The following is a 21,530-nucleotide window of genomic DNA, read 5'->3' as shown; positions in this document are numbered from 1 at the left end:
CCATATGTATGACCATTGATGCGGAGAAGCCATGCGTGAGAGACGCTAATGGCGGAGCCATTCGTGTAAAAAATAATACGGGGAAGCCATGCGTGAGAGGCTCTAATGGCGGGGTCATGTGTGTGAAATTAATACGGAGAAGCCATGCGTGAGATTTTATGGCGGAGCCATGCGTGAGAGACTAATGGCGGAGCCATATGTGTAAAATGCGGAGAAGCCATGCGTGAGAGACTCTAATGGCAGGGCCGTGCGTGAGAGATTCTACTGGCGAATCTCTGGTGATGAAAATCTTTGGATCTTTCGAGCTCATCTTTGGGCTCTCGGTCTGCTCTTTTCCCAAATTACTTAGGTAAGTGAGGCAGCTAGCTCTAGGAAGAGCACTGGTTTTTCCAAATGTCTTCCATTTAGGAATTACAGTATGCCTCTGTGCTTTTGTGAACTTTCAGCGCAGCAGAATTGTTTCTACCATCTCCAGATCTACGTCTCATCACAATCATGTCTCTGAACTCTACAGGCAGTTTTCTTTCCTCCTCATGGCTTAGTTATTGCTAAGTATACTCAGCTGTGAGATCCTATATAGACAGAGATGTATATTTCCATATCATGTCCAATCAATTTAATTTACCACAGGTGGACTCCAATCAAGGCGTGGAGTATCTCAAAGATGATCAAGTGAAATGGGAGGTCCCCAGAGCTAAATTTCAAGTGTCATAGCGAAGGGTTTGAATAGTTATGTCCATGTAAAATGTTAGTGTATCTACAATTCTTTTTTCATTGTTTTATTAAGGGGGATTGAGTGCAGATTGGAAGGGGAAAACATGATTTTTTGAAATTGTATTTTAGCACAAGGCCACAACACAACAAAATGTGGAATAAGTGAAAGAATCTTAAGAATCAGGGTGTCAGCTACTAATCCAGTGTCGTGGTCAAAGGCCCACTGGAGCGCCAGGGAGACCAATGCTGTTTTTATTTCTTGTTTATAATCAAGGCAGTCAGGTAGCAGTTTTCAATTATTAAAATTGTGGCCAAAAAATGTACTGATTCCTGTGCCCCATCTGTCGATCTGAACGCTGCCTCCACTGCCACATTATATAACCATATATGCAAACGTAGTGATGTAGCAAACATTAACTGGACACCCTGATAATTGTTAAATGTCAAGTTAACAGCTGGTACATGTGTAGGTGAAAGACATTGTAAATGTTTTATGTATGTGCATGTGGTTTATGTCCATGTAAACAAATGTATGTGGTTTGGTGTATATACTGTGTGTGTATATATATATTTGTGTGAGGCGCTTACGGTAGTACAGTGAAGAACCCTAGGAAATCAGGGAATAAGCGTAGTCGGTTGTGGTGTGCCGAAACCGAGGATGAGGTAGGCCTGAGAAAGAAGAGGGCCCACCCAAGGATAGAGATATGGAAGAAATGAGTTGTAAATGAGTGGAGTGGTGGGAGGGTCAAAGCTCAGACCTCGGACGGTGCAGGAGCCAGGTAAAGGGGGTGCCCTAAATAGGCTGGAGGCGGACCTCAGCCCCTCCCACAAATCCAGGCAAACTGCCTTCACACTTGTGTGAGGCGCTTACGGTAGTACAGTGAAGAACCCTAGGAAATCAGGGAATAAGCGTAGTCGGTTGTGGTGTGCCGAAACCGAGGATGAGGTAGGCCTGAGAAAGAAGAGGGCAAAAATGAAATAACCAGTTATTGTAGTCAAATATACATGAATAGCTCAACCCGACATGTTTTGGAAAGTATCTCTTAACTCTTGTGTTGGATTGGGAATGTATCGCGAGTAAGCGGATGACTTCCAGCGCCCCAATTCCCGATGACATGAGTAGGGGCGTTGGCACTGGAGGCCGTGGATGCGGCTCTAAAGCGAAAGGAGTGCCCTGAGTAGTTGGCTGCGTGAGGCCCAGTTGTGTGAGGGATGACCTGACAAGGGTCATGAAGGTGGTGGTGGTGAGTACCGAACCATGTAGTGAAGTAGCGGTTGAGAGGGTAGAACTTGTGACGTTGTCTGTAAGCATCCAGAACCCTGACTGGACACCATCTGTTGTGCGTGGGGTGATATGAAATGTTGACGGGTAAGTGCTGACTACTCTTGGAGTGAGGTAAGGTCAGGACGTAATGATCCATGTGTTTTGCCAAGTGGGAGACAAGAAGACAAGGTGTGGCTTGGGTCGTGTAGGTTGTAGTGAATTCCCCGGGCCTCAGGAACCGTAAAAGGCCAAGTGAATTTCTGTTTTGAGGATGGAGTTGGTATCTGCTTCAGAAGGCTTGGCGTCTAGTAATTCAGATAATGCCTCGAAAATATGATTGTTAACGGGTCGCCTCTGGGCAGGACGTGCGGGTTCCGCTTCCGAATACCTCTGAGTATGGTTTTGATCTGGTGAGAGGCCACGCAACTGATGTTATTAGGGTGTAAGATTTGCATGTGGTGTAAAATGCCAGTGAGATGGAGTGTGATGGCGTTGTATGACATTTGAGTTTAAGGTGGCAAAAAGAAGTAACCCCAGAAGAGAAGACATGACAAAAGGGGGCGTGATGTTGTGCCCCAGGAGGAATCTGACAACCTAGAAATTAAAAGTCAGAGAAAATGATAACGTGAGAGAGACTCTAATGGCGCAAGCCATGCGTGCGAGTCACCACAAGATAATGTATTGCAAGCCACAGATGACCGAGCCATGCGAGCGGGTCTGAAGGCAGAAAAGACATGGAACCTGCTGGTTGTGGGACCACGCAGCCGGCCTCGACTGGCGGAGTTATGTGTGTGGAATTTGAATGGGGAAGCGATACGTGAGACTCGGATGGCAGAGCCATATGTGTGAAAGTTGACGGAGAAGCCATGCGTGAGAGACTCTAATGGCGGAGCCATGCGTGAGAGACTCTAATGGCGGGGTTGTGTGTGTGAAATTAAATACGGAGAAGCCATGCGTGAGAGACTCTAATGGCGGAGCCATGCGTGAGAGACTCTAATGGCGGGGTCGTGTGTGTAAAATAATATGGAGAAGCCATGCGTGAGAGACTCTAATGGCGAAGCCATGCGTGAGAGACTCTAATGGCGGGGTCGTGTGTGTGAAATTAATACGGAGAAGCCATGCGTGAGAGACTCTAATGGCGGAGCCATGCGTGAGAGACTCTAATGGCGGGGTCATGTGTATGAGATATATGCGGAGAAGCCATGCGTGAGACTCTAATGGCGGAGCCATATGTATGACCATTGATGCGGAGAAGCCATGCGTGAGAGACGCTAATGGCGGAGCCATTCGTGTAAAAAATAATACGGGGAAGCCATGCGTGAGAGGCTCTAATGGCGGGGTCATGTGTGTGAAATTAATACGGAGAAGCCATGCGTGAGATTTTATGGCGGAGCCATGCGTGAGAGACTAATGGCGGAGCCATATGTGTAAAATGCGGAGAAGCCATGCGTGAGAGACTCTAATGGCAGGGCCGTGCGTGAGAGATTCTACTGGCGAAGCCATATGTGTGACACCAAACGGAGAAGCCATGCGTGAGACTAATGGCAGAGTCATATGTGTAAACTAACACGGCAAAGTGATGCGTGAGAGACTCTAATGGCGGAGTTATGTATGTAACACTGAACGGAGAAACCATGCGTGAGACTAATGCGGAGTCATGTGTGTGACACTAACCGGAGAAGCCATACGTGAGAAAACTCTAATGGCGGAGTCATATGTGAGAGACTCTAAATGGCGGAGTTATTGTGTGAAACCAACGGCGAAGTGATGCGTGAGACTCTAATGGCGGAGTTACAAGTGTGACCTAAACGACGAAGTAATGCATGAGAGTCTATAATGGCGGAGAAATGTGTGTGAAACTAAACGGCGAAGTAATGCGTGAGAGTCTGTAATGGCGGAGAATTGTGTGTAGACTAAAACGGCGAAGTAATGCGTGAGAGTCTGTAATGGCGGAGAAATGTGTGTGAAACTAAACGGCGAAGTAATGCGTGAGAGTCTGTAATGGCGGAGAAATGTGTGTGAAACTAAACGGCGAAGTAATGCGTGAGAGTCTGTAATGGCGGAGAATTGTGTGTAACTAAAACGGCGAAGTAATGCGTGAGAGTCTGTAATGGCGGAGAAATGTGTGTGAAACTAAACGGCGAAGTAATGCGTGAGAGTCTGTAATGGCGGAGAATTGTGTGTAACTAAAACGGCGAAGTAATGCGTGAGAGTCTGTGATGGCGGAGAAATGTGTGTGAACTAACCGGCGAAGTAATGCGTGAGAGTCTGTAATGGCGGAGAAATGTGTGTGAAACTAAACGGCGAAGTAATGCGTGAGAGTCTGTAATGGCGGAGAATTGTGTGTAACTAAAACGGCGAAGTAATGCGTGAGAGTCTGTAATGGTGGAGAATTGTGTGTAAACTAAAACGGCGAAGTAATGCGTGAGAGTCTGTAATGGCGGAGAAATGTGTGTGAACTAACCGGCGAAGTAATGCGTGAGAGTCTGTAATGGCGGAGAATTGTGTGTAACCTAAAACGGCGAAGAAATGCGTGAGAGTCTGTGATGGCGGAGAAATGTGTGTGAAACTAAACGGCGAAGTAATGCGTGGGAGTCTGTAATGGCGGAGAATTGTGTGTAACCTAAAACGGCGAAGTAATGCGTGAGAGTCTGTAATGGCGGAGAAATGTGTGTGAAACTAACCGGCGAAGTAATGCGTGAGGGACTCTAATGGCGGAGTTATGTGTGAAACACTGAAACGGAGAAGCCATGTGTGAGACTAATGGCGGATTTGTATGTGAAACACTAAAATGGAGAAAGCCATGCGCGAGAGACTCTGATGGCGGAGCCAGGCGTGAGACTCAAATAGCGGGGTCGTATGTATGCAACTGAACCGGAGAAGACACGCGTGGGAGACCAAATGGCGGAGTGCTGTGAGTGAAACTAAAACGGAGAAGCCATGCGTGGGCGACTAATGGCAGAAATAAAAATTAATTTTTTTTTATTTTTTTTTTATTGATTTGTTTATTTATTTATTTATTTAATTTTTTTTGTTTATTTATTTATTCATTTTTTATTATTTATTTATTTATTTATTTATTTGTTAATTTTTTTTTTTTTTTTTGGACCATGGAGCACGAGGGTGATGTGGCGGGTTTTTATTTTTTTTTTCCCCCTTCATATGGCGGGTTTATTTATTTATTTATTTATTATTTTTTTTTTTTATATGGCGGGTTTGTTTTTTTTTTTTTTTGTTTTTTTTTTTCTTTCCATATGGCGTTTTTTTTTTTTTTTTCCATATGGCGTTTTTTTTTTTTTTTTTTTTCATATGGCGGGTTTCTTTGGTGATTGTGTGATGCGTTTTGAATGGTGTGGATTTTTATTGTGGTGCGAAATGAGCCCCCGTGACGTGGAGGAAGGTGTGATTCGCAGAACTTTTTTTTTTTTTTTTTTGCCAGGACTATATGGCGGGTTTCTCTTCTATGACCCTGAGGGAAATTTTTTTTTTTTTTTTTTTTTTGGGACTACATGGCGGGTTTCCTCCCTATGATACTATGGAGCTTTAATTACATAATTTTTATTTTTCCTTTATCGGGGTACGCGGGTGATGTGGCGGGTTTTATAATGAAGGGGGCTGTGGCCTGGTGTGGTGGGGGTGTAATGTGATGGGGAACAGTCTGAGCCCCTCCTGGGTTGCGCCGCCTGTGGGAGGGGGGCAGTGGCTGCAGCCTGGGGCAGAGTATTGTGGCTGGACCGGGGCCGAGCAGACCTGTGGCGGCCCCCTCCCCACACACCAGCCGCACCAGCGGACGGCCGTCGGGATACCGCGCACGCGCCGACGCCGCCGCGCATGCGCAGTACCCCGGCCGCGCGTGCGCAGACCAGGGACCGGGACGCGGGCGGCCGCCATCGGCAGCGCGGCAGGAGAAGCAGCGGGACGGGCCGGTGCAGCGGTGGGGAGAACGGGGAAGTCCGTAGCAGCAGCGCTGAATGTGGAGGGGGAGAATGTGTGGTGTTGCTGGAACGATCCAACCTGTGGGCAAGTGTGAGTGTTTGTGAACATGCCGCTGTGATGAACGAGGGGAGGCATGATGTGAAATGAGCAGGAATGGGGGGGGGGGGGGGGGAGAGTTGAGCCCAGGAGACAACCTGCCTGCTTGCTGCAGGGGTACAGACCGGAGTGGTGGTGTGGTGTGACCAATCTTCATGTGAACAAGCCTGCTAGACATGAAATGATGGTGACTTGTGACGAAAATTGTGACCTGAATGTGTGTGAGAGAGATGTTGGTGAGGAGGGGAAACGGCGTTGGTGGCCGCCATGGGAACCTGGTACACGTGCTGGTGGTGCTAGGAGTGGGGATGCGGTGTGGTACGCGTGCATGCATGACCGGAAATGGAGGCAGACATGAAAACCGTGACTTGGAGTGAAACTGTGACATGGTTGAAATGAAAATAGTGAAATGAATTGAGCTAGTACAGGGGGCAACCGTGAGGCCCTGTGCTGTACCGCAGACATGAAATGATAGTGACTTGTAACGAGAATTTGTGACATGAGTGCAAAGTTTGGTGAAATGAAATGAGCCGGTACAGGGGGCAACCGTGAGGCCCCAGCTGTACCGTATGGATGACTCATAGTATACCGGGCAAACGTGACCCACAGTGAACCGAGTAACGCAAAACTTCCAAGACTCAGCAACTCGCAGGTAACTCTCCAGTAACTCCACCAGCGACTTCCTCCTTCAAAGCTCAGACCTCGGACGGTGCAGGAGCCAGGTAAAGGGGGTGCCCTAAATAGGCTGGAGGCGGACCTCAGCCCCTCCCACAAATCCAGGCAAACTGCCTTCACACATATATATATATCCTTAGTTTTGGAGTGGTACTTTTTTTTTTTTTTCAGTATATACATATATATAATGTTGCAGTATTATTTTGCACAGAATATTATTCACTAATTGTATAATATTTACTGAGTTATGAAATATTTGAACAGCATACAAGCATAAGAGAATAAGTGTGCAACGTCTTAGTATCGGTGAAAGGTGAGCCCTCAGCATCAATTCCTCTGGTGGGCCCAATGTATCCCTGTCCGACTCTGTATTTTCCCCTCCTATTTTATCATCATCCCATTATTACTGTACCAAAATCAGGTATGTATGTTTTACAAATAAAATTGAATTTTATTTGTTTCATATAAAAAAAAGGAACTGTGTCAAAAGATTAAAAATGGTCAGATGTCAGAAACTCCATTAAGTCCCTAGATTCATGCTGCTGGGGGGGTCACGTCTATAAACAGGCAATGATTGCTCACTCAATAGCACTCGCTTGTCCCTTTACTGCATATGATATGAACTTTAAATGGTTTTTCGATGTCACAGCACTTGCCCTGAGAAAGCAATCCCCAGCCAGACAGGAACCTCAGCCCTAACCTCTCAACTCTGTCACCTTCAAAGTATACTCTCTGCACTAATGCGCTTCATCAAGTGAAAAAGGCTCATCAGGGTGCAGTATAGCAGGTAGACAGAATGTCAGGTACAGAACTGCGGTGGCCAAGGAGGAGACAGGGTTTGTTCTGTCCCAGCTTCCCAAATACCCAATAATCCCAACTATTTGCATTCTGTGTTACATCTGTTATCCACACTACTTAGTGCAAATTTCTGTCATCTAGGAGCCATTTTTATATTTGGTTTATGTAAGTTATATATGGTTCTATTTCATTAAGTCTTTCATCTTGTAAGTCTTGTAGGAGACTAGACTTCTTGGATTTTGCAAAGTCATTTGATACTGTCCGTCATAGATGTTTAATAGGTAGAATAAAGTCTCTAGGCTTAGAAAGTATAGTTTGTAATTGAATTGAAAATTGGCTGAGGGACAGTGTCCAGAGAGTTGTGGTCAATGATTCCCATTCTGAATGGTCCCCATTTATAATGGGTGTACCCCAACGTTAAGTGTTTAACTTATTATTTAACTTATTTTTTAATTTAGAAGCTATGTGGAAGATGCCCACCAGGGACTATTCACGTGGCTGTATTAGTACACCGTGTGCTTTCCACATTCGCACTTCTTTTCGTGGCCCTGCAAAAAGTGAAATCCGCAGCTATATCCTCACTAAAATTCATAATGACTCCTACTGTACAGCCATTCTATGCCATTTCAACAGCATGGTTATTACATTGTGTATTAACCTTGCCTTGTGAACTTTAACATTACTGGGATAAAGGGAAAAATTCTAACTGGTATAAATGGAAATCGGGTTAGTTGCCCACAGCAATCAATCCGATTCCTCATTTTTAGAGCTCCTTTGTAAAAAGAAAAGTTCAATCTGATTGATCTTACAGATTTTAAAAATGATACCATATGGGCAGATTCATAACTCTGTCTGAAAGGAAAACTGTCTTTATTGCACAGATTATTCGAGAGCAGAATATCTATTCAAAACTGTGCTGTGATTAACCACTTAAGGACCACAGGTTTATACCCCCCTAGTGACCAGGCCCTTTTTTACAAATCGGCACTCCACAACTTTAGCAGTTTATTGCTCGGTCATGCAACTTACCACCCAAATTAATTTTACCTCCTTTTCTTCTCACTAATAGAGCTTTCATTTGGTGGTATTTCATTGCTGCTGACATTTTTACTTTTTTTGTTATTAATCGAAATGTAACGATTTTTTTGCAAAAAAATGACATTTTTCACTTTCAGTTGTAAAATTTTGCAAAAAAACCGACATCCATATATACATTTTTCGCTAAATTTATTGTTCTACATGTCTTTAATTAAAAAAAAATGTTTGGATAAAAAAAAAAAATGGTTTGGGTAAAAGTTATAGCGTTTACAAACTATGGTACAAAAATGTGAATTTCCGCTTTTTGAAGCAGCTCTGACTTTCTGAGCACCTGTCATGTTTCCTGAGGTTCTACAATGCCCAAACAGTAGAAAACCCCCACAAATAACCCCATTTCGGAAAGTAGACACCCTAAGGTATTCGCTGATGGGCATAGTGAGTTCATAGAACTTTTTATTTTTTGTCACAAGTTAGCGGAAAATGATGATTTTTTTTTTTTCTTACAAAGTCTCATATTCCACTAACTTGTGACAAAAAATAAAAACTTCCATGAACTCACTATGCCCATCACGAAATACCTTGGGGTGTCTTCTTTCCAAAATGGGGTCACTTGTGGGGTAGTTATACTGCCCTGGCATTCTAGGGGCCCTAATGTGTGGTTATTAGTTTGAAATCAAAATGTGTAAAAAATGGCCTGTGAAATCCGAAAGGTACTCTTTGGAATGTGTGCCCCTTTGCCCACCTAGGCGGCAAAAAAGTGACACACATGTGGTATCGCCGTACTCAGGGGAAGTTGGGGAATGTGTTTTGGGGTGTTATTTTACATATACCCATGCTGGGTGAGAGAAATATCTTGGCAAAAGACAACTTTTCCCATTTTTTTTATACAAAGTTGGCATTTGACCAAGATATTTATCTCACCCAGCATGGGTATATGTAAAATGACACCTCAAAACACATTGCCCAACTTCTCCTGAGTACGGCGATACCAGATGTGTGACACTTTTTTGCAGCCTAGGTGGGCAAAGGGGCCCACATTCCAAAGAGCACCTTTAGGATTTCACCGGCCATTTTTTACAGATTTTGATTTCAAACTACTTCGCACACATTAGGGCCCCTAAATTGCCAGGGCAGTATAACTACCCCACAAGTGACCCCATTTTGGAAAGAAGACACCCCAAGGTATTCCGTGAGGGGCATGGCGAGTTCCTGGATTTTTTTATTTTTTGTCACAAGTTAGTGGAATATGAGACTTTGTAAGAAAAAAAAAAAAATAATCATCATTTTCCGCTAACTTGTGACAAAAAATAAAAAATTCTAGGAACTCGCCATGCCCCTCACGGAATACCTTGGGGTGTATTCTTTCCAAAATGGGGTCACTTGTGGGGTAGTTATACTGCCCTGGCATTCTAGGGGCCCTAATGTGTGGTAAGTAGTTTGAAATCAAAATGTGTAAAAAATGACCTGTGAAATCCGAAAGGTGCTCTTTGGAATGTGTGCCCCTTTGCCCACCTAGGCGGCAAAAAAGTGACACACATCTGGTATCGCCGTACTCAGGAGAAGTTGGGGAATGTGTTTTGGGGTGTCATTTTACATATACCCATGCTGGGTGAGAGAAATATCTCTGCAAAATACAACTTTTCCAATTTTTTTATACAAAGTTGGCATTTGACCAAGATATTTATCTCACCCAGCATGGGTATATGTAAAATGACACCCCAAAACACATTGCCCAACTTCTCCTGAGTACGGCGATACCAGATGTGTGACACTTTTTCTGCAGCCTAGATGCGCAAAGGGGCCCAAATTCCTTTTAGGGGGGCATTTTTAGACATTTATATTCCAGACTTCTTCTCACTCTTTAGGGCCCCTAAAATGCCAGGGCAGTATAAATACCCCACATGTGACCCCATTTTGGAAAGAAGACACCCCAAGGTATTCAATGAGGGGCATGGCGAGTTCATGGAATTTTTTTTTTTGGCACAAGTTAGCGGAAATTTTTTTATTTTTATTTTTTCTCACAAAGTCTCCCTTTCCGCTAACTTGGGACAAAAATGTCAATCTTTCATGGACTCAATATGCCCCTCACGGAATACCTTGCGGTGTCTTCTTTCCGAAATGGGGTCACATGTGGGGTATTTATACTGCCCTGGCATTTTAGGGGCCCTAAAGAGTGAGAAGAAGTCTGGAATATAAATGTCTAAAAAATGTCACGCATTTGGATTCCGTGAGGGTTATGGTGAGTTCATGTGAGATTTTATTTTTTGACACAAGTTAGTGGAATATGAGACTTTGTAAGAAAAAAATAAAAAATATTTCTGCTAACTTGGGCCCCAAAAAATTCTGAATGGAGCCTTACAGGGGGGCGATCAATGACAGGGGGGTGATCAGGGAGTGTATATGGGGTGATCACCCCCCTGTCACTGATCACCCCTCTGTCATTGATCACCCCTCTGAAAGGCTCTATTCAGACGTCCATATGTTTTTTACGGATCCACGGATACATGGATCGGAACCGCAAAACACATACGGACGTCTGAATCGAGCCTTACAGGGGGGTGATCATCCCATATAGACTCCCTGATCACCCCCCTGTAAGGCTCCATTCAGACGTCCGTATGCCTTTTACGGATCCGATCCATGTATGCGTGGATCCGTAAAACACATACGGGCGTCTGAATGGAGCCTTACAGGGGGGTGATCAATGACAGGGGGGTGATCAATGACAGGGGGTGATCAGGGAGTGTATATGGGGTGATCACCCCCCTGTCACTGATCACCCCCCTGTAAGGCTCCATTCAGACGTCCGTATGTGTTTTGCGGATCCGATCCATAGATGCGTGGATCCGTAAAACACATACGGACATCTGAATGGAGCCTTACAGGGGGGTGATCATCCTATATAGACTCCCTGATCACCCCCCTGTAAGGCTCCATTCAGATGTCCGTATGTGTTTTGCGGATCCAATCCATGTACTCTATCCGTGGATCCGTAAAAATCATACGGACGTCTGAATGGAGCCTTACAGGGGGGTGATCAATGACAGGGGGGTGATCAATGACAGGGGGTGATCAGGAAGTCTATATGGGTGATCACCCCCCAGTCATTGATCACCCCACTGTAAGGCTCCATTCAGACGTCCGTATGTGTTTTGCGGTTCCGATCCATGTATCCGTGGATCCGTAAAAATTATACGGACGTCTGAATGGAGCCTTACAGGGGGGTGATCAATGACGGAGGTGATCAGTGAGTCTATATGGGTGATCACTCCTCTGTCATTGATCACCCCCCTGTAAGGCTCTATTCAGACGTCCGCATGTGTTTTGCGGATCCGATCCATGTATCAGTGGATCCGTAAAAATCATACGGACGTCTGAATGGAGCCTTACAGGGGGGTGATCAATGACAGGGAAGTGATCAGGAAGTCTATATGCGTGATCACCCCCTTGTCATTGATCACCCCCCTGTAAGGCTCCATTCAGACGTCCGTATGTGTTTTGCAGTCCGATCCATGTATCCGTGGATCCGTAAAAATCATACGGACCTCTGAATGGAGCCTTACAGGGAGGTGATCAATGACAGGGGGGTGATCAATGACAGGGGGGTGATCAGGGAGTCTATATGGGGTGATCAGTGGTTCATAAAGGGTTAATAAGTGACAGGGGGGGGTGTAGTGTAGTGTAGTGGTGTTTGGTGCTACTTTACTGAGCTGCCTGTGTCCTCTGGTGGTCGATCCAAACAAAAGGGACCACCAGAGGACCAGGTAGCAGGTATATTAGACGCTGTTATCAAAACAGCGTCTAATATACCTGTTAGGGGTTAAAAAAATCACATCTCCAGCCTGCCAGCGAGCGATCGCCGCTGGCAGGCTGGAGATCCACTCGCTTACCTTCAGTTCCTGTGAGTGCGCGCGCCTGTGTGCGCGCGTTCACAGGAAATCTCGGCTCACGCGAGATGACGCCTATTGGCGTTAGCGTAGCCTGGGAGAGCCGCCGCAATGACGCCTTTCGGCGTTAGCGTGGCGGCAAGCGGTTAATTGCCATAGGCAACAAAGACACCATTTCATTTACCACCCCCCATTGTTTGTAAGGCTGAAAAAAGATATACCTACATCCATCCAGATCGGCCTATTTCCTGCAAATTCTATCTAGAGGAAAGCAAAAACCCTGTGAGGTAGTAGACATTTTTTCTAGGAGAGAAAAAAATCCTTATTGAGTCCAATCTGGCAATCAAAATAACTCCCTGGAAACACGACCCTTCTTCAGAATTCAGTAACTGTATCTTGTAATATTATTGTGCTCAAAAAATACATTCAGGCCCCTCCTGAACTCTATAGTGAGTTCACCATCACAAGCTCTTTTGGCAGAGAATTCCGTAGTCTCACTGCTCTTACAGTAAAGAATCCTATTATATTATTATCCTTTCTATAGATGGTGTAAACTTAGACAGGCTGTCTAGACCTGCAACAGATTTATCACACGGGCCCAGACTGGATGATAAATCTGGTGCAGGGATAGTCACTTTTCTCTGACTCTATACCAACTATTGGTTGGCTTACTTGGAGACAAAATTTTAGGACAGAATTGTGGTTCAGTTTTGGTGCTAAACTTGCTTCTTAGGCCACATCCCCTTTTAAACAAAGCCAGTGCCACCTCCTTTTCGACTGCGTCAAAAACATTGTAGAAACTGTAGTTGTGCCAAACTGTGTCATTCTTTAAACAGATTTTTAGTAAAACAGTGCCTTTCTGTTATAGCTTACTTCCAGCAGTCACAGATTTCTGATATTAATATAAAATTTATCTGTGGAAAACAGAAAAAACTCATCGTTACTGCTGTTTATCCTGTACATAGAAGTGTAATTAGCATGAATAAATATGACACCACTAATCTGATTACTGCGCAGTGCTACATTAAAAATAGCCACAGTGGTCAAATAAATTTGCCAAACACCTGACTGAAATGAGACTATTAAATAATGTTTTGGCAGCACAGGAAGACTGCTTTGGATAGATTTTTCCTATTCAAGCTGCTACAATTTGGACTGAGTACAAGAATTTTAAATTCAATTCAATAATAGATTCATATAATTAAAATATACTGTATATGTACAGCAGCTATAATAAAGTGAAACATGCTGCTAAAGGGGTATCCATATCTAATAACAGTATGCATGTCCTGTATGTCAGACCTCTGGGACCCCAGCCGTTCACTAGGACTGGGCCTGTGTGAACTATTCCCTTCACAGTGGCGTTCCCACCAAGTAAATGGAGCTATGATGTATTCCCCAGCACAGCTCGTGGACGGGAACGTTGCTATACCAGGAAAATCATCTATGCTGGTCCATCATTCTTAGGATTGGTGCGGTTAGACTCTCAACAATCATTAAGTGATGGCATTTCCAAACAATGTGCCACCAATCAGTAAGGAAGGAGAATCCCTTTAATAATTAAGAAAAATAGCAACAGATACATCTGAAGTCGAATTACATGTGAAGAATTTAATAATAATTATTAGTCTGAACTAGAGGCTTCAGGAAGATAAGAATTTACCACTTTTCTCCACTAAAGTAACATCTCAAATCTTTTTGTACTCACAAGGACTGCATGAAAATAAAAAATGATGATGAAATGTACAATTTAAGATGGGTTTTAAAGTGGTTGAACTTTACCTCTAAAGGTGACCATACATATTAGGCTAGTTTCACAGTTTGTTACTGGTTTCTAGAAGGCTGTTCCTGCAGTGAACAGTCTGCCGAAGCTCTTTGTGTCTGGCATAGTTGGATGTTACTGGAGTGTCTGCCAGCCCTATAAAGTACACAGATATATCATAATATTCGAACATCTTATATCCAAGGAGACCGAAAAAAAGGGGGGTCAGAGGCAGAGTGACACAGAGGTCAGGAGACTCCTAATATATAGTTGGAACCTGTAAAAAGAATTTATGACTCTATGTTAATATGAGTTAGGCCCCTTTCACACGAGCGAGTTTTCCGCGCGGGTGCAATGTGTGATGTGAACACGTTCATTTCAATGGGTCTGTGTACATGAGCGTTGTTTTTCACGCATCAGTTCTGCGTCACGTGAAAATCGCAGCTTGTTCTATATTCTGCGTTTTTCACGCAGCCTCGGCCCCATAGAAGTGAATGGGGCTGCGTGAAAAACGCATTGCATCCGCAAGCAAGTGCAGGTGCGATGCATTTTTCACTGATGGTTGCTAAGAGATGTTGTTTGTAAACATTCCGTTTTTTATCACGCGCGTGAAAAACGCATCAAAACGCATTACACCCGCGCGGAAAAAAACTGAACAACTAAACGCAATAGCAGACAAAACTGACTGAACTTGCTTGCAAAATAGTGCGAGTTTTACTGAACGCACCCTGAACGCATCCGGGCCTAATCCGTCACGCTTGTGTGAAAGAGGCCTTAATCTGAGGAGGGCACTACATCTATGTGCAAATGCCTAGATGTATCGATATTCACATGCTAGTTATAGTATATAAACGGAACATTAATAGAACATTGTCCAAGGGCATTGTCCAAGAGGTGCCAAAATGGCAAAATAGCAACTGCAAAATATCTGTGATCGGTCTAAGCATGATATGAAGACCGAGGAGGAGGGAGAAACTAGGTACATCTATAGTGACAAACCTGAGTGTAGAGGACGTCTGGTATGGAGGATGGCTTGTATCAGGTGAGCCGCAACCTGTAGAATGAATTAGCCGCACTCGGCGGGGATCGCCGTGTGCGTCTGATGTCATCTCTCCGGTGCGCGTGACGTCACATGACGTGTTGCGTCATCGCACATGTGCAGTAGCGCAGATGAAGCGATTCTGGGCATGGGCACTCGGTATTATTATTAGTATAGTGGCATCAGAAAAAGGGAAGTCGGACATGTAAAAACGGTTCCCACCTATGATAATAAGCTAAAGAGGAACTAGTATAAGGAATTTTGGCACTATTAGAGCAAAATGTTCATTTGGCAACAGGACAATTTGAGTAATAGGGAAGTGAATATGGATATATCTACCAAAAACTAGTAAGAGGGCATATAAACACTTGAAGATTACCAAAAATACTATACTATGTGGGAACACATACCACCTGTAGATGTGCTGTAGGGATCATTTTGTCTGCAAAAAGTGATGGAAAAGAAAGAATGTTATTATCATTGAATATCACATCACGATATTACTTAGTTAGAACGTTACTTCAACAGTAGTTCCACATCAGTCAAGGTAGCCTATTCAAGGTCTATTCCTATAGAATATATAGAGAGTCATTGATCAAGCAGACATCATTTTTTGCATATTGAACAGAAAATGAAGACAGAAGTTATACAACACAAAAATCAAAGTCCCTGTTCAGTCCATGTGGTGACAAAGTATGCAATTCAAAAATCCAAAAGGATTCACGTTGTTTTAAACGTGCAATCCGATTGCCTCCTCTCCTTGCCAACGGTACGTGTTTCAGCACTTGATATTGAAGTTGGTTGATGTGATGTTTCGCGGAAATGAAATGATACGGGATAGGAAGTTCAATTTTATGGCATCGAATGTCAGATTTATGTTTTGAAATACGGTCCCGGACATTCTGAGTGGTCTCACCTACATAAGCTAGTCCGCAAGGGCACTTGATGAGATAAACTACATAGGAAGAGTTACAGGTGAAAAAATCCCTAGCATGGTACACCTTTCCTGAATGTGGGTGTAGAATTCTGTTGCCTCTAATTACATTAGTACATTGGGCACAGCTAAGGCAGGGATATGTTCCTGGTTTTTGGGGGCTAAGGTGGTTTGTCTCAATTTTGGTGTAAGGGGACCTATGTCGGCACGTACCAGTTTATCTTTTAAATTGGCAGGTCTCTTGTAGCACATTCGGACGAGCTGTTGAAATTCGGTAACAGTGGATATGATTGATGTAAAACGGGCCAGTACTTTTTAACTATTGACTGAATTTTAGGTGCAATCGGATGATAAGTCAATACCAAAGGTACCCGTGGCAAGGGTGGTGGTTTAGGTGTAATGAGGGAATTGGATTGAGCCAGGGTGAGTTCATGTTGAAGAAGTGTGGTGGGGTATCCTCTCTCATGAAATTTTTGTGCCATCTCAGTCAGACGTTGATTTTTGAGTATAGGGTCTTCGACAATTCTTGCTACACGTTTAAACTGGGAGCGTGGAAGTGAATGTTTAGTATTTTTAGGATGACAGATGGAGTAATGAAGAAGTGTGTTGCGATCCGTTGGTTTTCTATGTAAAACAGTTGTAATTTTTCCCTTCTGTGTTTTAATGACTACAGTGTCCAAAAAGCTGTGTATGTCCTGCCTTCGTAAGAGGGCTCCTGGGTTCTCCGAAGGGAGGACATCTAGTCTGTGTGCAGCTCTGCCTGTGACAGCCATGCTTCTTTCAGCATGGGATCCAGGCATCTGCTTGCATGCTGGTTCCCGTTTTGTCTTATCTATGTCCTAAGTTTGTTTGGGTTCCAGTCCTTCTGGTGTTTCCTGGTCCACTGGTGCTTGCACCAGCGTGGTTCTTTGCAGGTAGCAGCCAAGTGTACTGGGACCATCCTGGAGCTGTGAGCAGTGACTCCTTTGACAAGTTCATCCCCACCACCAGGGGCTCTGTGAAGAATTGGGCTCGCTGGCTCTCAGCCCTCTGGGTTTGGCCTCCTGCCTTGCCAGTGCATTTGGTTTAGTGGTAGTGCTAGCACTATTACCCTTGCCTGCTGCTCCTGTGTTACTGTCATGTTCCTTTATTACATGTGTAATAAAGTATTCTGTTGTTTCCTGGTCTGTGATCTGTCTTGTCTGCGACACATTCTGGAGGTCTGCCTGTCCTTCGGAAAGTGACACAGTATTTGTAAGGCAAAAACAGTAGTGGGTTCAAAACAGAGATAAAATGTGATGGAAATATTTGCATCTGTTCTGTGTTTTGGCTTGGAGGAACTCCCCGCCTCCATCTCCATGTCATATCGCTAAGGTTTGTCAAGGTCAACTGCGTTGTCTTCATCATAGCCCTCTAGCTCCTCCTGCTCCTCTCTTGTTGCTTGAGCAGTTCTGTATAAAATTCCTGGGTGTTTACATCCTCCTTCTCATCATCATCCTCCACCTGTGCCAGTTTAGGGCTCAGGTGTCCGTGAGATGTAGGCGCCACATCTTCTGTCCCCACGCCAATTAGATTTAGAACTCTAGAACCTGGAGTGGATTGATATCATCCATCCCATAGTCCTAGCAACTGAAAAATAAAGTGGCCTGAGCAAAAGGAAGGTGTCACGCATGAGCTGCCACTAACTTCAAAGTTACACAGGGGAGTAGTCCTGTCCGTCTGCATCATCAAAAAATCGGTTACGGGTTTCTTCTGATTACAGAGTTGGTCCAACATGTGGAGCGTGGGATTCCAACTTGTGCAAACATTACATATGATGCAATGTTGGTGAACACTATTCTGCCTTTCCAGCTCAAGAAGGCTATGTTTTGCACAGTAAGAGTGGCTGAAGTGCATTCACAGTTTCCTTGACTTTTTCTTGAAGTTGTTTGGAAGACTTCATGAACAGGGTGACAACCAGATTGAAGACTAGTGATGAGCGGGAGGTGCCATATTCGCGATATTTAGCGAATATTCGATTGAATATTCGTCTTATATTCGTCAAAATAGAATATTCGTCATTATTCTATTTATCTCGAATAATATGCGATTTAATTTTTTGCGTATTGCGATTTTCTTTAAACTGTATAAGGCAACTTTCATAATGGTTGGCTAATATGTGTATTTTATGAATATTCGCTGTATTGCTATAACTTCGTTTTTTTAGGAAAAAAATGTGTTACTGTGAAGTGCAAGGAAATTTGGATTCATGACGAATCGAATTGAAGTCAATTAATTTCAATTTGATTCACTCAAAACTAGTAATGATCAATTTGGACTAAAATGTGTATGGCTGTGTCTAGGAAACAAATGTAGACTGAATGTTTGGTAAACTCCTGTTTGATCATCAACCAACTTCTACCTAATATGTATGGTCTCCTTAACTTTGTTCAGAGAAGACAGTCATTCATCTGTAAATCATTCTTTACTTTTTATCATCTTTGTATAATTTATGTAATGATTTTGTTATAGCTCCAATCACAACTGTTTAGGCTAATTTCACAAACGTGTGTTCTGCCCAGGAAATACACTCCATGTGATGGCTGCAATTCCCAGACCTAACGCATAATGACTTATGATGCTGTGAGTTCCTACCTCATCATGTGTCTGTTGTACTGTATGCACATAATGCTGCAAGTACAGTACAGTAGAGCTGCGCTTGGGCAGGAACTGACAGCATAGTTATTAATTAGGATGCTGTGAGTTTGGGTTAGTGGAAATGCAGCCATTACACGGTCCAGGAAATGCAGCCATTACACAAAGTATGCTTTCTGGATCAAATATGTGTGAAATTAGCCTTAAATTGATTCTCGGAAGGGTAATCTTTTTAATAGGCAGAGAGGTAGTCTGCAACATTTGGCTGTCAGTCTGCGGCTTTAGAGATAAATGTTGCATAATACTGTTGTATAATAACTTAATAATAATTTAGAAAAAAACACTTGCATTATAGGATCTCCACTTATATATTAAGAGCAACATAGTTTGTAAGGCTGAAAAAAGACATCTGTTCATCCAGTTCAGCCTGTTATTCTGCAAGTTGACCGAGGAAAAGGCAACAAAACCCTTGTGAGATGGAAAACAATTTTCCTCATTTTAGGGGAAACAAATTTCTTCCGAACTCCCATCAGACAAGCAGAATAACTCCCTGAATCAACGATCTCTCCAGAAAACGAATAATTATAACCCGTAATATTATTGCACTCCAGAAATACACCCAGGCCCCTCTTGAACTCTTTTAGTGAATTCACCATCACCACCTCATTAGGAAGAGAGCTTCATAGTCTCACTGCTCCTACCATAAAGAATACTCTTCTATGTTTGTATAGAAACCTTCTTTCCTCCAGACACAGAGAATGTCCCCTCTTCATAGTCACGGTCTTGGGCATAAATAGATGGTGGGAGAAATCACTGTACTGACCCCTAATAGATTTATACATAGTTATTAGATCTCCCCTCAGTTATATTTTTTCTAAGCTGAATAACCCTAATTTTAATAATCTTTCTGCGTACTGTAGTCCACACATTCCAGTTATTACTTTAGTTGCCGGTCTCTGAACCCTCTCCAGTTCTGCTATGTCTGCCTTGTTCACAGGAGCCCAGAACTGTACACAGTACTCCATGTGTGGTCTGAGTAGTGATTTGTAAAGTGGTAGGACTCTTATCTCATAACGTGCCTCTATGGCCCTTTTTATGCAACACATTATCTTATTAGCCTTGGCAGCAGCTGCCTGACACAGGTTTCTGCAGCTTAGTTTGCTGTCCACCAAAATTCCTAAGTCCTTTTCCATGTCAGTGTTACCCAGTGTTTTACCATTAGTACCTATGGGCATAACCTTACATTTGTCTGTGTCAAACCTCATCTGCCACTTCTCTACCCAAGCCTCCAACACAGCCAGATCCATCTGTAGCAATGTACTGTCCTCTTACGTGTCAATTACTTTATACAGATTAGTGTCATCTGAAAAAAATTATATTTTCCTGTGCAAGCCTTCTACAAGATCATTAATAAATATATTGAAGAGAATAGGGCCCAATACTGACCCCTGTGGTACCCCACTAGTGATGGTGACCAAATCTGAGTATGTACAATTAATAACCACCCTCTGTTTTCTAGCACTGAGCCAGTTACTTACCAACATACAGACATATTCTCCCAGTCCAAGCATTCTCATTTTATATACTATCCTTTTATGTGGCAAAGTATCAAATCCTTTGGAGAAGTCAAGATATATGACATCCATTGACTCGCCACGGTCAAATCTAGAACTTACTTCCTCATAGAAACTGATTAAATTAGTATCACTGATACAGCGTTATTTGCTTATTTATATTGCTGTACTCCAAAATAGAAACTCTGAGAAAACCTCCAAACAGGCCTCTGGTTTTGACCCCTTTTTGAATATTGGCACCTCATTTGCTAAATGCTAATACTGTGGAACACTCCCTGTCAATATAGATTCCTCAAATATCAGAAATAGGGGTCTGCCTATGACATAACTTAATTCTGTTAGGATACGAGGGTGTATGCCATCTGTTCCTGGTGATTTGTCTATTTATATCTTTTTTAAGATGATGCTGCACTTCTTCCTGAGTCAGTCAGGCCTCATTTATTGGGAAATTTACTTTTACATTCTGCATTTTATCTGGCAGTTTATTTTCCTCAGTAAATACAGTGAATTTTTTTTTAAGTTTCTAAAAGTTTTATTGAAAAAAATAATCAGTACAATAACTGAATATAAGCTGGGTTAAACAATAACCAGGTACATCACAATGTGCATAGTACGGTATTCCAATGTAAGATGACTATTATACAATAGAAAAGTATGTAACATAGTGCAGGTGAACAAGGGTGGGTATCTCCTTAGTGGGGGTCTGGTAATAAGCCCAGGAAGGCAAGGTTAACCCATACAACCAGAATGGCCTAATGTTTCCTATATATTTTCCAGGCCTCCCACTACTTTTGAAACCTGATAATAGAGCAGTTTTCCCACGCTGATTTCCTCAAATCTGTAAAGGCTGTGCAATGGGTGGAAGTTCAGTGAAGAGCCAATAATGTGGGGTTAAGAGACGGGCAGCTATAAGGAGTATTCAAAATAAAGGAGGGGGTGGGTAAAGGCCAGATGGCTGCAAGGCAAGTTGGGGAGAGTAAGGTATCGCAGAGTGGCAAATAGTATTGCTCACTGAGAAAATCTCAGTCCACGAAGACTTGATCGGGGCACAAGTCCACCAAACATGAAAACAAAGTCCCCCACTTGGATATACATCTCCAGCAGGTGTCAGAGGAGTATGTGCTATACAAACTGGTAACATCAGGTAATTTGTACCATCTGGTTAAAACTTTATAGCCATTCTCCTGTAATTTTATGCAT

The sequence above is a fragment of the Bufo gargarizans genome, chromosome 1 (assembly GCF_014858855.1).
Source record: "Bufo gargarizans isolate SCDJY-AF-19 chromosome 1, ASM1485885v1, whole genome shotgun sequence".
Lineage (NCBI taxonomy): Eukaryota > Metazoa > Chordata > Amphibia > Anura > Bufonidae > Bufo > Bufo gargarizans.
Note: the sequence above shows the minus strand (reverse complement) of the source record.